The sequence below is a fragment of the Grammomys surdaster genome, unplaced genomic scaffold (assembly GCF_004785775.1).
Source record: "Grammomys surdaster isolate TR1022 unplaced genomic scaffold, NIH_TR_1.0 66, whole genome shotgun sequence".
NCBI classification, from domain to species: domain Eukaryota; kingdom Metazoa; phylum Chordata; class Mammalia; order Rodentia; family Muridae; genus Grammomys; species Grammomys surdaster.
In genome coordinates this window covers 11064813-11072302 of record NW_021604568.1, presented here as the reverse complement: position 1 = coordinate 11072302, position 7490 = coordinate 11064813, and positions in this window count along the sequence as shown.

Genomic DNA, 7490 nt, shown 5'->3' with positions numbered 1-7490 from the left:
TAGTCCATTTCTCCATGCCCATTCCTTTCACTCATAGTTTCAAAATTCTGTGTGTGCCATTCACTGGCTATTTATTTGACCTGTTTAGTTGGAAAAGTTGAATTTCTTATCACAAATATCTATTAGGAAAAATCCTAGAGCTATTCACAATTATTTTTACAGGGCAAGAAACAAATAATTTGTAGTTAAATTTCCAATAACACATTTTTATTGTATGGAGAGGAGGATGGACTGTAAACCAAGGTAGGGTCTAAAGCTGTAACTTAACTATAGAGTTTACTGGTCTGTTATTGATAGCCTGTATCTACAGTGCCACAATAGAAAATAATTTATTTACTTTTGTACCATCTTTCCACACATTTAAAAGTAACGTTGCCTTTTAGTTACAATAGTATCTATGTGAAGTATATGTGCATTAATGTTTGTGTATGTGTATTGTGTTTGTGAAGTGTATCCATGTGAAATATGCGTGTGTATATGTGCATGTGTGTGTGCATTTACATATGTTTATGCATATGTGTGTGTGTGTTTGTGAAGTATGTGCATGTGAAGTAGGTGTGTGTGCATTTGTGTGGATTTATGTGTGTGTATGTGAATGTGCATTCTGCTTTCCTATTTTGTTGAAGGACAGGCTCATAATATTTAAAGTGAACCGTATCAAGAAATTTCTTTGGCGAAACAGATGATTTTGATTTTTAAAATAAAAGTTTAGGCCGTTCTAAAAAGAAAGAATATCCTATGTATAGGACCAGATGTGAAAATATATTTGATACAATCAGATGAGAAAATAAGAGTAATGTGGATAGTGCAGAAGAGAGACACTGCCTGGAACCCAGACTGGACTAGAATGCAAATCAAGGTATATGGGGAGAAACTGCCATTGAGAGTTGCTGCTGTATTGAATGGTGTTTTTAATAACCAGAGGCAGGGAACATCTGACTGACTCACCCTTGGGAAGAATGGATTAAATTGCTTTCTTCTGAAACAACTCAAAGCTTGCCAGTCATCTATATGATGACCAAATTTTATTCATGAATTATACTCCACCCTTCCTGAGGAAATTTCAAAGAAGCTTGTAGTAAAAGAAGAATATGAAAGGGATTAAATCAAAATGTTCCTTGAAGAAGGTCAGATACGTGCTTGTAAATCTTCCTGAACTTCCCGCATAAAAGAATATTTCAAACAATCTTCCTCTAAGTTTTCTCATTCAAGGCAATATTGTTCTTTGTGAAGGAAAGGCCTGTGAGGATACAGAAGTTGGTTTTGGCAATATCGAGTTTTGAAGCCTCATGCAAAACTGTCAGTGACATTATCCAGACCTATTCTTTCTGTGCACCAGGATTCACAAGCAAGGAAAAGGCTTCATGTGAGCTATATTATTAATATCTTGTAGCCCCTCACATCTCCTCCCAAGAAAGAATAGTGTATGGAAATGTTAGCACATGTAAGTGAAAATCTTCCTGGAACTTTTGCAAAAAAAAAAAAAAAGCCCATTATTCTTTGGTTGTTCCAGAATACTTAAATTGCCATTGCCTGGGAAAAAAAAAAGAAATAAAAGAAGGAGGAGGAGGGTTGAAAAGGAGGAAGAGGAGGAGACAAATTTTGCCTTTAAAAAGTCTTTTTGGGTATCTTTTTTGTAATATAAGTTTTACATTAAGAATTACATGCTTTGGAGTGACCAACTCCCAGAATCTGGCAGGCCTCTTGATGGTGTCCCTCTAGAGAAACAAGTGAAAACTTTCATTTACTTTTCACACTCATTACTCGTGCAGAATTGGTAATTGTGGTCCAACAAAATACCCATTCCTGACTCCAAGTGTGGCCGCTGGTGGCTAGTATAGTTTTTAAATCTGGGAGGGTGGTCTATTAATAAATTCACTAAAACTGTTTCACTCCTTTCTTTAGAAAGTGGAGGATAATCTCCAGAATTTGAGACACAGTCTTTTCAAGTCCCAGTGTAATGTAACCCTTGGAAGAAATGAAAAGGCTTTCCTTTGTTATGGTGGTGTTCGTGGAGGGCAACATCAACTTGTATTTTAGTATGTTTTTAGTTTTAAAAGGAATCTTCCAGGAAAAGGGTGACAACAGTTAATTGTTGAACATTTACTTTATATGAATCATTGTGATAACTTGTGTACAGGTGCTAGCTGATTAAATTTTATAAAAACTTTATAACATGATATTGTGTGTAATATATATATATATATATTTGTCAAGACTCATAGGGGTTAACTTTCCTACAATCATCCATAAATCTGAATTGATACATGTGAATATTATATTTGAAAAATTTCCAATACCTGAGCTTCCTCACACTCATGGAAAGTCTGTTAATAAATAAGTAGTACTTGCAGAATTAGAATTAGTAGGATTGAATGTGAACCCCAGATTCCCAACTTGATCTTGTGATTCTGAGACTGTAACTTGTCTGAATAGGAACTTCTGATTTTTTTTTTTTTTGAGAATAAGCAGTGTATCAGAATATAATGACTTTAAACTCTGGATCTATCTGAGCTTTCCACAAGCAAGCTGTGCTCCCTGCCTCATCAGCTCACTTGGCATTAATTGAAGGGTTTTGTGAGAAGCTTAAATCCCTTCTAATTAACTGTACAACCCTGTTCACTGCTTATGAGAGACTTCACTTATTTGGAGTATGTTGGTAAACTTGAGCATCTAGGACAATAAACTTAAGGCCTATCATGGAAAGCCCATAGAGCACTCAACTAAAAATGCCTGAATTTGTAGCTGGTAGACATCTGTGCACATAATCTATTGTAATATTTCTTTTGTTTCTTTTAATATTTGAATAATTTAGTTTTACATTATAGTAAAAACATAAAATGTGTGATGCTATGACATTTCATTTCACTGTGGTTATTTCATATGAAGAAGCCCACCCCCTATAGGCCTCAGACTGTGATCGTTCTCAGCATTGTTCTATTTGAAGTTAACAATGAAATCCTTTACTTGATTATGAGAGGACAAGTTGTGTTTGGCCACACCTTTCCCCTCACATCACAAAATATTTCAGAACAAATGGTACTGAAACTGTGAAAGTCTCGCAAACTCTCTTCTGTTTTATTGTGGATTGACAGTCCCAAAGATCTATCTGTGGACCAGTTATTTTATTCATTAGGAAGTATTATAAATTAAAGTGCTGAAGCTGAAGACTCGAGAGCTTCTTTGATTTCAAGGTTAAACATTTAGGTTAATTAAATTTGGATGTGTCTAGAGGGCATGTCTAGACACACCAGCTGACACTACTACAAGCATCAATAACTGATATATTTACAGTCACTCAGGTTTTCCAAATATCATACATACCCTATGCTGGAATGATGCACTTGATTAGCTACAATCATGATTTACACAAAGTAATACAATTTAAATAAGTTGCTCAAGGCACGTAGATGGGACATGGTCTAGGCAAATGCTATGTTGATCTCATTGTCAACTCTTCTCACCCTTATTAGTACATTTGTGGTATATGTACTGATCATCCAACTATGAGAAACAATCCCCATCAAATAACTAGTAAAGGAAAAAAAGTGTCTCAGTGGCTAAAGGTAAAGTGTCCTTTGCACATAAGCATGAAAATTTAAGGTCCCAATCCCAACACCAGACTAAACATCAGGCATAATGAGTGCCATATATCTATAATACAACACAGCAGAAAAGCATGAAATTCTAAATCTATATCATCTATGAAAATCAAAACCAGAAGGTACTCATAACTTAAACACACCCATTTTAATCAATGACAGTGGAGCTGCAATCAAAAGCCTTCATACAAACAAATCAAAGAAACAAATATATCCACAATAAAATCTATCAAACTTTCAAGGAATATCCAATGTTAACATCTCAATTCATTGATCAAATAGAAAAGGACTAAATACTACCTAATTTGTTCTAAGTTGTTGGTATTATCCTGATATATAAATGAGAATAACACTCAAAATATGAAAGGAGAAGAAAAAGGAGTTTCATTGCTGAATGTAGATTCAAACTTACTCAAAAAAATTCAAATTCAGGAATATGTTTAGAAGACTATTTTATGGGCTTCATCCAGGATGTGCAAGATTGGATATATATATATATCCATACAAACAGACTGAAATCAATAAGGATCATATGCCTATAATCAGATTTCAGAGTAGAAATAACATTAACACCTCAAAGAATGCAGAAAATTCATTTGACTAGGTTTAACTTGAATTTATGATAAAAGTTTCTCTGATATTAAAAATAGAGCATACCTTAAAATAACATAACTTATATAGAGTAAATCTATCGAGAACATCCCCTAAGAAGAGGTAAATTGAGATAATTTCATTAAAAATCATGAACGATGAAAAGATGCTGACAGTGTTCTCTATTGTTCAGTAAAATTCTCATGTCTTAGTTATAACAATCAGACAAAATACATAAAAGTGAGTAAAATACAAAAGAAGAAATTCAACTCTCTCTCTTGCAGATGATGTGATTCTATACTTTAAAACTTCTATAAATCTACTAGTGAAGGTTGAGATTTAATAAACACATTTCAAGAAAGTTTGTAGGCTACAATATCAACGTAAAAAGGAGTGAGTCTTAGTTACTGAGAATCCTCTGAGCATATTTTACAAGAATTATTTTCTCTTATTGACCCTACTTCAACATCCAGAATTATGGGGAATCTTTCTTCAGATCACCCTGGGATCCTGCTTTGTATTGAATGTGTCTCAGGAGGGTTTTTTGTTTTGTTTTGTTTTGTTTTTTTAGAAATTTAGCCAACAATGCCACATATCAAATGAGAGTTTCTTAAGTCTTGAGAGTTTCATTCTCATGAATGAACTAGTGTTATCATGGCAGTGGATTCTTGTTGTAAAAGTGACTATCTCTAAAATAAGCTTGGCCCCAGTTCCTGTTTGTGCATTTCCTGATAGCACATGACACCCATCATCAGGAATACCCTCAGAAGATGTGGACACTGAACACATTAATGTTCATTTTAAATTTCTCATGCTCCAGCATTTTGTTATAGTGTAACAACTAAGATAAAAGAGCTTTATATAGTTGGAAACTACAAAAGGAGGCATTTAACTGTGAAGACTCCCAGGAATATCTCATTTACTATCTAGTCTATAATTACTTTATGAATTTTATTAGTGATTAATGAAAGGCTAATATATGTGCATTGCCTCACTGAACCCTTTCCAGTAAACCAGAAAAAAAGTCCAGTCCATATGTCATGAGTTCATCTATCTGTAAGAATAGAGAATTTTTCTTATAATCTTATTTTTGTAGGATCAAAACAAAAAGAGAACAAAATCAAATACCAAAACAGGAACACACACACACACACTAATAAAAGTAAACTATATCCTGGTAACAAATTAACTATTGTTACAATTAATGTTTTTGAAGTATTGTCATGCAAATTTGTTAGCATATTATCTGTCATTGTTTCACAGTATAGCATCACAGTTCAGTGAGAAAAACAGATTGTACAGATTGCAAAGCATGAGATATTTAATACATCAAAATTATTGATAGATTTTACATAACTTTCCTTCTGCCACGACATCTCTGAGGATGCATTTTCCATTTCATACACTTGTCTAATTCTTTAATTTAGACAACATCTTAGAATTGCAATTTCTAGTTCAGAGAGTGTACATATATCTTTCTCTTGAATATTTGAAACTGTTTTCATTTTAAACAAAGAGGTAATTAAACTAGTTTATTCTTTAAAAATACTAAAGCAAGAAAATATTACATAGGATTTTTGATACCAAGTAGTAAGAAATACTAACATCCTCAGAAAGAGGGTGTTTGTATCTCTCAGCCTTCACAAATGTATTTTTGGCCTCGAGACCTATCTTTGGATAAAGGCACTATATTACTGGCCCTACTGACTCAGTATAAGCTAGCATTTATAAAGGAACTTTGGCAAGTGACAGAGGCTAGATCTAACTGTGTGGTACAGCACAGTGGTGTCAGGACTACCACTACTAAAAAAGCTTTCATAGTGCCAAAGGGAAGAGGCCCTTTGTATTACTAAAATCTGGAGTAGGCAGCCAACCTTCTCATGCAGAGTCAAGAACATTGTATAATACTTGGGCTTCCTTCCCTCTTTCCATAGCCACTCCTGGTTTGGTTTTGTTGTTGTTGATCGGTTGGTTGGTTGGTTTGATTGGTTGATTGAGTGAGAGAATGATTGATTTCTCTTCCTTGTCTATTAAAAATGACCTTCCTTTGAGTTGATTTGCATCATATTTGTCACAACTGGATTGCATTTTGTATGGTTTGTTCATCGATCCTCTAGATGACGAACATTTTTGAGTCTACTGTACTTTTTAACAGACTGCAAATACCACTGACTTAAAATGATAATTGTAAATGTCATGTATCCATTTAAAATGACATCCGCACATGAATTTTAATTGATATTCTTACATTCTTATTAATTTCTTGAAAAAGATAAAATTATGCCCTGAATTTATTTGTTCATTCCTTAAAATGAATTAAAATAGGTAATGTATGTTTTTTAACACAGAATTTAAAAGTGTTTTTCAATAGATATTGATTCTTAGTACATGTTTGACAGTCTATGTTAAGAGTGGTATGTTTCCAGTGATCTTGCAATTTTTGGCATGCACAACATTCCTTCTGACATTGCAAATGCTAGACTTTTCATACTCACAAATGTATGCTAAAGCATTTAATTTGACACATTTTAGTAGTTATTTAATATGTTTATGTAAGTCTTGTCACACTTATCCACTCACAGGGCCAGGTCTGGACACAAGATTTAAAACTATCCTATTCATTGAATCCAAACAGAAATCCTTCACTGATAGCCTGATCCATGACTTGGCTGCAACTATACTGTTCTTACTACTCCTGGTAGTCTTTTAGAATGGCTAATGTTATGCTGATTTTAAAGTTCTAAGAAAGAAATTCAAAATATCTTAGAGATTTGTGAAGACCATCATCAAATTGGATGGGATAGCAAGGTAGGAATAATCCAGATTTCCTAATTATAGTACGATCACTTACCACTCAATACTGCTAACCATATTCAGATGCACCCTGGAGAGAGTTCAAGTGCACAAGGGAAATTCTTGCATAAAGTAAGTGCATCTCCAAGGAAGAATGAACTACTGGAGAAGATATCAGTGACGGCAGAAGTCTATAGATTATCTTCATTTTATTGATGATACCCTGTAAGTTGTGTGTTAATTACTAGAAATATCAATCTTGAGTCTGGCAGTAGAGCAACTGTTGAAACTGCACTGCATGTTGTGACAAATTTCTTACAATAGAGATGTCATAAGAATGGGACTGAATACATTTTGTGAAAAACAGAGTTTTAAAATTGAGACTACAAAATTTTGCATAAAGAACAATCTTTTAACTATTAACTAGGAACACTTTGTCATAGCTGTGGATCATAGTGTCTGCTGGTCTTGATGAAAGTCATATGGTCCCTTAGTCTTTATTTT